Consider the following 10545-nt stretch of genomic DNA (forward strand, 5'->3'; position numbering starts at 1 on the left):
TAAGTACCCAAAACCTATCTAATGTATAGCCGATATGGAACTTAATATATGTTTGCACGGATCCTCACACCGATTCCTATAGAGAAAATCTTGAAGTGTGATGAAAAAAGTTTTCCTGCATGAAATCAAAGATCAGCTCAAGTTCTCCTAAGCAGTACATATATATAATACCTTCCGAAACAGAAGGGAAGCAATCCAACTTTCCTAAAGTATTGCCTAAAATTCTTATAACCTAGGTTTCTTTTAGTAGGATTCCTTCTTTAATCTGAAGGAGTAAGGTCCAAGTTTCCTTTGCTAAGAACAAAGAACAATTCAATCCCCCCCCACTACCAACAGTCCCCTATGATGTCCTCCCAAACTAAAGGCAAGCAACATATAATAGCTTTGCAAATAGGAGAACAGGTGGCACTATTTTGTCTAAAGATGTTCACTTAGGTCCTCGGTAGGTCTTCCATCATCATAGGATTCAGTCTAATCAAAAGAGACAAGTGGAAAAAATAGAGCTGCATTATTTTCTCATCTCCTCTTTAGCTAAAGCTAATGTCACAATCTGTGGTGAGCACTGGCAGCCCCTTTCAAGCAGCAGAACTTTAGCCCGCAATGCTCGGTCATCCACCAATTTATGAGATCATACTTTTTATATTACAAATCCACATCTAACCCCATTCTCTTTTCCCCCCAAAGACATGGAATAAATGACGCATGGTGACCTGTGCTCTTGCCAAGATCCCTTCACTTTTAAGAGCTTATCTTTCTCGAGAGAAGGGGAGAGGGATGGTCTCCGGTATGGGGGCTCCCTGCTTCCCCTTTAGCAGCCTTCCATGTGCCCTTCCTGACCATGCCTTTCACTTCTTTTTCCATTCTTTGTTTGCTTTTAGTTGGTGACAAAGAGTAGCTGGCATCCATGAGAGAGGAGCCCATACCCTCTTTTCACCTTCTGTCCACGTTTTCCTTGAAGAAGCAAGGTATTGAAGCATGGAGAGCACTTGACATCCATCAAACGAGTTCCTTCTACGGTAACATCAAAAAAGTTTTCTTAGGATTACACCATCTTATTTCTAATATTTTACTTTTTCTTAAGATATTCTTTCTATGAGCCAATCATCAAGACAAGCGCATGATAAATAGAGCCCGCAGGGAATAGATATAGTGATTTGCATGGTACATGGCCATGTGGTGTACGCGGTGTTGGGCATGATTTCTCCATAGAATGGCATTTGTTTCAAAAGTCCAAAATCATGTCTACTTACTAATTTATTTGCTTACTCCGAAAAGGTTAATTAGGTCTCAAGAGAAACAAATGTATATTTCTATATTTTCTCAAACTTGGAGGTGCTATTTGATAAAAATATTATCCAGATGGCTGGAGTTTTACCTCACCGCAATTCAAAAGCCAAGACATTTCAGAACTCAACCAAAAAGCCACCATGGAGAGGTTACATGCATGAAATAATGTTCGGTTCTAAACCGCATGCGGTTGTCAACCATATTTAAATTTTTAGTTCATTATTTGTTGTAACTATCTGATCTAAGGGTGCAATGTTTGTGTAATATTTTTCGTATTCTTTTTCATGTCAAAGAGAGTCAAATTAAAATCACGTCGTATAGCTTTTCTATAGATATAGTATGAGAGAATCCTTCCTTGTGTTCTTAATACCCTCTTCGACCTCCAACACCAATTCCAGCCCAAACCTTCCTTTACCCGTCTACTCTATATGATGCCAAATTTGCCTCAGTGAAGCCTAAATTATGGACTGGTCCCCTAGTGGACCACACATTAACAAAAAGTCCCTATCTATCTTTCTATTTTGTAGCACCCAGTCCATTCCCGGTCCCTCTCCACCATACACGTATACAGCATGGCAGAGGAGGACACCACAAATTGAGGAGCCGAGCAATAGACCCTTTTCTTCCATATGAGTTCACGAGGGGACCGCGCATTAAAATTATTAAAGTTTTATTTTCAAAATAATATCTTTATTTTTAAAATAACGAATTGCCCTGTTTATACATTAGACCTAGACCCTAATTGGGAAAGCTGTTGGCAATAGAATTTTCGGAAGTAAAGCTTTCTGAAATAGAACTTTTATAAAAAGTTGTTTGCTGTTTGGTAACTACATCTCTAAAGTGATGTGCCACTTTAATATGTTTTTGGTATACAAATTGAAAAAGTACTTTTGGTATGACAAAATGACCATAAAAAACATTGCATAGTATTATACAACAGAGCATAATAAAATATAATATTTATTAATACATAAATATATGATATAATATAATATTACTGTATTGTAATATAATATTATTATAATATAGTAATATAATATTGTATACTATAGCATAATAATTTAATATAATATTAAATTATTTAACATAACATATCAATGTGTTATGATATAATGTAATATAATATTATATTTATAATATAATACAATAATAAAGAAATAAAATATTACAATTATTAGCGTAAATTAATTTTTCATAATATAAGAAATTTTCTAATTAGGTGATAAAATTGGTTAAACAATTATTAAAGAGACATTTTGTGTAATTATTATATTTTATCACGGATATTTTGGTTAAAAAAACTACTTTCTGATCGGGCCTAAAAATACTTTTTCAGAAAGCTCTAAAATGGAGCTTTACCCAAAAGTTATTTTTAACTTTCTGAAAAAGCTGAAACGGCTTTCCAAAATTTTTACTAAACACACATATTTCATATAAAAGTACTTTTGGAGGGATAAAAGTACTTTTGGAGGGCCAGAAAATGTCTTTTAGCCCTCTAAAAGCTCCCCCAAATGGGGCTATAGTTATTGTGTTTCTAAATTTTGATCACTTGGTTCCTTTAACTTCCTTTGCTCTTTGGAGGAGTTTGAAATTTTGACCCCTGCACTTTTTTTTTGTACTAAGAGACATGTATGCGATGCACTAGAACACGTACAAATAACTTTTCCCTCTCTTCACTCTTCACCCTTGCAACCATAATCTCTCTCACTTAGAGTCGGCAAGAATAGACGACTTCTATTTAAAAAGAAAAAAGAACAAAAAAAAAGCTCGAAATAGAGAAATTGCGATTGCTATTGTGAGAACCCGTACGGGCGTGTGTTTAATCCCACATCGGTTATTCGCTGAATAGATCTTGGGTACTTATACGGGATCAGAGAACCTGAATAATACCTTCTCGTTAGCCATTTCGGGTGAGGTCTTGAGTTGTGACAAATAGTATCAGAGCAGACCCAGTCTATAACCTATATGGATTAGAAGACCGGTAGCACGATCCATTAGGGCTGACCATGGGCCGATCATGGTGCTTATGATTAGATTGGAACCTTTAGCCTGACGAGGACGTCAGGGCTTAAATAAGAAGTGTGAGACCCAATAGTCCCACATCAGAAAGACTCGTTCCAGAGCTTGGGCATATGAGGTGGGTGTCTCCAAATCTTGCAGACGCATTTTGGGTGAAAAACAAAACCGGGGAGGGATGAAGGACGCTTGCGTGAAACCCCGGAACTGGACAATATCTGGCAGGGGAGCCCTGTGTTCCCCCTCATGTGGCCCGCACGTGGGCACTGGGTTGCCTCATGTGCTCCGCGTAGGCGGGGGCGTGACATTTGGTATCAGAGCCGAGGACGGCTCTTGTCCGATGGTGGGAAGGGTGTGAGGCCCAATAGTTCTACATCAGAAAGACTCGTTCTAGAGCCTGGGCATATGAGACGGGTGTCTCCTAATCCTGCAGACACGTTTTGAGAGGAAAACAAAATCGGGGAGGGGTGAAGGACGCTTGCGTGAAGCCTCGGAACCGGACAATATCTAGCAGGGAAGCCCCGCGGTCCCTCCTCATGTGGCCCCCACGTGGGCACTGGGTGCCTCACGTGCCCCACACAAGGCGGGGGCGTGACAAGAAGAGTATGTAAGGATCCGTGTGGACGTGTATTTAGTCCCACATCAATTATTCATTGGGTAGATCTTGGATACTTATATAGGATCAAGAAACCCAAATAATATCTTTCGGGTAGCCATTTTGGGTGAGGTCCTGAGTTGTGACAAATGAAGGGAGTATGTGAGGGCCTGTGCGGGAGTGTATTTAGTCCTACATCAGTTATTCGTTGGGTAAATCTTGGGTATTTATACAGGATCAAGAAATCCAAATAATACCTTCCGGCTAGCTATTTTGGGTGAGATCCTGAGTTATGACAAATGGTATCAGAGCGGACCTAGTGCATAACCTATGTGGACTAGGGGACCTGCAATACATATCCATTGGGGTTGACCACGGGCCAATTTTGGTACTTGTGATTATATTTGAACCTTTAGCTTGACAAGAACATCAAGGCTTGAACAAGAAAAGTATGTGAGGACCCGTGCGGGCATGTATTTAGTCCCACATTTGTTATTCGCCGAGGAGATCTTGAGTGCTTATACAGGACTAAGGAACCCAAAAATATACCTTTCAGCTAGCCATTTTGGATAAGGTCCTGAATTGTCACAAATGGTATCAGAGCGGACCCTAGCCCATAACCTATATAGACTAGGGGACCTACAACACGGATCCATTGGGGTTGATCACAAGTCGATCGTGGTGTTTGTGATAAGATTTGAACATTTAACATGACGAAGATGTCAGGGCTTAAACGGAAGGAGTATATGAGAACATGTGCAGACATTTATTTAGTCCCATATTGGTTATTCACTGGGTAAATCTTTGGTACGTATATAGGATCAAGAAACCCAAATAATACCTTCCGGCTAGCCATTTTGGGTGTTGTCCTGGGTTGTTACAGCTCTCCTTTGCCCTGTGCCTCCTCTAAGTGGATAAGGCCACAGCAACCATGGCTAGATTCGAAGAGACCGATATGGAGTAGCTGCCCGGCCATTTGAGTCGCTCCCAATTGCTAATGGATTCGCAAGCAAGAAGCAAAACTGCCTTGCTCATCCTCTCGAAAACTCTCTTCATTTAATTCCTTCTTGCCCGATTGATCAAGTCATCCTCAACTACAGGAAAAGTGTTCTTTTCTGGCATTTTTTTATCCTTTACCGACGCTTATAAGCATCGGTAAATATTCGCCCAACGCTACCCAAAGCGTAGCCAAAGCGTCGGCGATTCATGAGTTGGAAAAGTTTTTTTCGATGCTTTCCAAAAGTGTCAGCAAAATGGGTGATTTCCCATTAAAGCGTCGGTAAATATCCGTCCGACGCTACCCAAAGCGTCGTCGAAGTGTCGGTGATATATGAGTGGAAAAAGTTTTTAGCGTCGATAAAATCGGTGATTTTCCAATGCTTTTAAAGCATCGGCATAGGGTTTTTTAATGACGCTTTAAAGCGTCGGGAGTTAATTTTTTTTAAAAAAAAATATTGAACCTATAGTAGAAAGATTTCATGTTGCTAAGATTCCTAGCGTTGAAGATGGGCTTATCATCTCCATGCTGCTAAGCCTCCCTCTACCTCATCTCACCCTCTAAGGGTCTTCCACGATTAGACCTGGATCCAAGCCACCATGGACCCAAGTGTCCTCTTTTGCCCTTGGTTTGCCCTTTTTCGCCAACCACTGACCCATCATCTCCCATGGCCCAACTTTTGAGCACCACTAGGCCATTTTTCACTATTTTAACATGAGTTTTCTCGTTCACATCCCTCCCTCATCCTCCTACTTTTCTTCTTTTTTTTTCATCATCTTTTTCTTTTTCTTTTCTTTTCCTATTCACACATATTTTCTCTCTCCTCCCATGCCCTTCTAGGTGACCTGCATACTAGATATGAGTCTTCCCTAATCTCTTGTTTTCCCCTTGATGGTCAGCCTAGATCAAGCTTAATCCTCTCTATTTAGCTTAATTTTCTTTTAATTGTAAAATTAGATTTAATTCAAGAATCTTAATCTAATCAGATGGAAATTAGGATCTGGATAGCTAGAAGGTGTGATAGGACCGATTCTTTCACATTTAGATAACTGCAAGCTCCCTCTCATTGTATAGTTATTGTGTCAGTATTCAATAATAATTAATCATTAGATCTAAGGGTTGATCGAGACCCCTGAACATTAGGCTAGACTTCATGGTGTGGACATAGATCAGATCTTACCGTTGGGGCAATCACCTATTCGTGCATCTAAAATCACCACCAATGTTTTTGTAAAATCCTAAATTGTAGAGCCTAAGAAGGTATTACAACTCAATTGAGACATTACAAATTATATAATATCCTATAGAAATTTAATAAGGCATTTAATTATTTTAGATTTTGGACGATCTTCTTGACCGGTGAATCTCGAGAGATTTTAGAGTAAATTTGTAAGTTACCTCCACAACTAGTGCTTTACCATGCATATGACATGATCTGTAATATTTGGAATTTAATCTATTGTTATTATGTTATGTTTGAATTAAGTATCATATGCTTGCTGCATGAAAATGATTTGTAAAATATTGGATCAAGTATGATATAATTTACTTGGGCATGAATTATATTTTATTGTATCAATAAATATATTGATATTGTATATGTTATGTGTTAATTTTGCTACTCTATGGTCCAACTATGATCATACGAGAACAAGATGTAGTCACCTTCTAGGCCTATACTAGGGCAATTACTAGCGCATGCCGGCTGATAGTATGTTATAATCAGGAGCAAGATTTCTTTTAGGTCTAGCTAGTCAAGGCTGATTGCTAGCACATACTGATGGAAGCATATTTTTTCATATGATTTCAGAGCTAGTTTCCTTCCAAGCCACCAGCAGCCAGTGAGGTGATCACTGGCACATGACCGATGGACGGCACATTGTCATTAGGATCTAATCCCTTTCAAGGCTTGCCATGGGCCAATTGTAGCCACAGTCATGAAGACTAGGAGCGAGAGTGAGAGAGGATAATCCATCTATATTTGTTTTGGAAATTTATTTTGTCTAGATAAATTACATATCTTGAATTCTATATTGATAGACATGATGCATTTCATATATTCATGGCATATTGTTTATTTATGGGAAATCATGCAAACTGAAGATTTTTACTTCTTGTACAATATATTTGATCCAACAAGAGGTTTTGGTAACTTATTCAGCTTGTAAAGCTCATGCTCTATCTTCCATTTTTCTCAGATGCAAAAGAATAGACGGGATTTGGGACTGAACAGTGAGAGGTTTAGGATCTAGAAAATATCTGACTAACTTTTCTTTGACTAAATTGATTGGATATTTGTATGAGTTTTTTTATGATCCCTTGAGACTCTCTTGAAAAATTATGCTGAGTGAGTTGTTGCTTTTCTTACCACTGTCTGAGCTGGCATAATGCACATATCTATGAGAAAGGTAGGCCTTGCATATTCTATAGGGTTATACCTTGTGGATGTGCAGCCGTCCATCACATGCTCCACTCATACCATCGGATCGGGGCGTGACAGCTATAATTTTGGATGTAGCCTAAAATGTAGAAAGTTTGAGAGCATGGTATCCTGGGGATAATAATTTCCATAAAATAATCTACATACACAGTGGGAAAATAATTGTTTTTAAGAAAGTGCTTTAACTAGTATGCTTAGCCCAACAGCACGGGTTTTCTGATCATCTATTCCAGATGGCTCAATGGAGTTGCCAAATCCTTCCTATGCTGACCCTGAAAAGAACCCACTCTCTCCTTCAAGCGTGGATCACTTCAATGCTAGGGAGAAGATCTTGGGTCTCGTACTGGGACTCAAGAATGCCCATGGAATAGTCGCCAAGCATGCAGGAGCGGGAGTTTTTTATCCTTATGCATCTATTAACCTCACTTTGTAAGTTCTCTTCTATGTCTCTCAATGACTATTTTGATTCAACTCAAAAAGAAAAACAAAAGTCTGATTCTTTTACTACAATTGGAAAGCTCTTAACAAATGAGGCTAAGGTTATTGTGCTATGAAGGTCCTATTTAGGATTGATATCGGTAGTGGAGCTTTTGGAAGTAAAGTTTTTGATAACTACATTTTAAAATGTTGTAGAACTTTAGTACCTAATTGGTAACCAAACTGAGAAAACTCAACAAAATAATAACAAAGGACATTACATAGTGTTTTCAATTTTTTAACTTTTTTAACTATCAAAAACTATTATTATAAAATATTCTTAATTTATAAATTATTTATTTTGAATAGTATAATATTAGAATAGTATAACATTTTAATAATAGTATGATATTATAGGAATATAATATTGTTATACTATTAAAATATAATTATTATGATATAATAACTATTGCAACATAGTATTGTCATAATTTTAGTTTAATATGATATACTATAGTATTATATCCCATAATATAATGTAATATAGTATTGTATAGTATAATGTAATAATATAATATATTATTATGACATGATATGATATAATATGATATAATAATGTAATAAAATATAATGTATCTATAATTAGTTAATAATTTTAATACAATATTTTGATATAAAATATTCAATTACTTTTATTACATGTGAATACACTATTACTTAGTATAATAATAATAATATACTAATGCAATATTATTCTTTTAGTATAATATTAAAATACTATAATATATCATATTATTTTTATATTCATATATATTGTAAAATATTATTGATCTATAACTTTTATATTTTATTTTAGTCTAAATATTATAATAAGCAATCAAATTATTTTTTGTCAAATGTATTTTGATAACACAAACAGCTTTTCAATAGGCTTTAGAAAGCACTTTTGAGGAGAAGCTCCAGATTAAAGCTTTTACCAAGTAGATATTCTTAGTGTTTAGAAGGACAAGAAAGTTGTTTCAGATTTTTTACCGAATACTAATATATTGCCCACATGTACTTTATGGGCTTCAGAAAGTGCTTTTGGCGCTTCAAAAATAATCCCAAATGAGCATAAATGATCTAGGAACTCAATTATGTGAGTTTTTCGGCCTCATAATTGAGACTCCTCTCCTGCCCTAAGATTACATTTAGCCCGATTACAAACTTTTGACCATCATCTAGATGAGGAGAACCCTGTTTCCATGGCCTATTTGGCCAACGCAATAATTGTTCCCAAAGGAACAATAAGAGTAAAATCCAAATTGTCAGTCCGGGGGAAACAATATGTCTTATAGCTTTTCTTTTGCACCAACATTTCAAAGAAACAATATGATAATTACTTTGGTCAGGCACCCTGGAGAAACGCCTTGCAGTGTTTGAAGTTAGAAACCTCCTCCAAGTGGAGGGATAGCTAGAAAATAATAATCTAAGGTATCCTAGAAACTTGGGAGAGTCAATTGTTTACTAAATTAAAGAAGCATAAATGAAAGCGTGCAAAAGACTCATGCAAAGTTAAGCCAATGGTAGAAACAATGGACCCAATGACTTTACTAACTAATTCATTTGGTATGCTGACTTTAATAACTAATTCAATTGGTATGCCAAATAGCAAAACATGTTCCCTTTCACTTCTTTTGCTTTTTACTTTGACCAAACCAAATTAAAGATTTTTTGTCAATACGTATGTTGCTGGAAATTGGACCCGGGGGCAATCTTCGGTCGAGGAGAGGGAGCAGCGGGAGGTCACCACGGCGGGGACCAATCGGCGGGCGGCGTCCTCCGTCTGGAGTGGTCGGAGAGAGGGAGCAGCAGGTCCTCACGGCGGGGCGGCGATTCGTCGGCGGGCGGCGTCCTCCGTCTGGGGTGCCTGCAGACAAGCCGGTGGCCGGGTTTTCCGGCGCCGGCCCTCCGACGCTCAAGTCAGGGAGGGGGCAAATAGTGTAGAGAGGAGAAGAATAGTGTTTGTAGGGTGCGTAATTTTACCCAACCCCCCCACCTGAGGGGCCAAGGTTCCCTTTTATAGGCGGGGGTCGGTTTACCTGTGATGTAACGGGGCGAGGCCGTAGTACGGCTCGGCATGTTGTTCAGGTCGGCGCACGATCAGGTGAATCATTGCGTTGATGTCGGCGGTGAGGTCGTCGTACGACCTGGGCTTGCACGCTATCAGACGAATTATTGCATTGGTGTCGGAGGTATGGCCGAGATCAGAGACTTATCATGGTTGACTAGACTCTGCTGGGCTAACTTGCCGTGGAGAGCTGAGAGTCCGTAGATGACAGGAGCCATGCGCATTAAATGTGGAGTAAGCCGGAGATCCGCATTAATTGTGGAGTAAGCCGGAGATCCGCATTAATTGTGGAGCAAGCCGGAGATCCGCATTAATTGTTGAGTGAACTGGAGGTTTACAGTAGCCATGCGCAATAAATGCCGGGGGGGGCGTCAGAGTATGGTCTTCGGCCGGACCTCAGAGGGGCAAGGCCGTAGTAGGTGGCTGATGAGGGTAGACTTTGAACATCAGGGTTTTCCTAGGTCGGAGGTCTCGAGGTCGGATGTCTTGAGGTCGGGCGTTCCGAGGTCGGACGCCGACTTCGGCTGTCCAGGGTCGGCGATTGTACGGCTTCTCGGGAGCATTCGTGTCATTGGGGGGGAAAAGTCTTATTCCCCCAACACTACCCCCCGACTTCCGAGTTCGAGCGGCTTGCGGGCTCGGACGTGGGAAGTAAAGTCTATCATCAAAGTTGGGGGGCGAAT

At 39.0% G+C, this 10545-nt stretch overlaps 1 long non-coding RNA gene across 1 annotated transcript; it reads left to right on the forward strand.

The window, feature by feature from the left end:
- The first annotated feature begins 691 nt into the window (after window positions 1-691).
- On the forward strand, window positions 692-7051 carry LOC120112260. Its single transcript, XR_005513739.1, has 2 exons — window positions 692-1016; window positions 6706-7051. It is a non-coding gene; the product is annotated as an uncharacterized LOC120112260 (long non-coding RNA).
- Window positions 7052-10545: the final 3494 nt, after the last annotated feature.

Source organism: Phoenix dactylifera, chromosome 10 (genome assembly GCF_009389715.1).
Source record: "Phoenix dactylifera cultivar Barhee BC4 chromosome 10, palm_55x_up_171113_PBpolish2nd_filt_p, whole genome shotgun sequence".
NCBI lineage: Eukaryota > Viridiplantae > Streptophyta > Magnoliopsida > Arecales > Arecaceae > Phoenix > Phoenix dactylifera.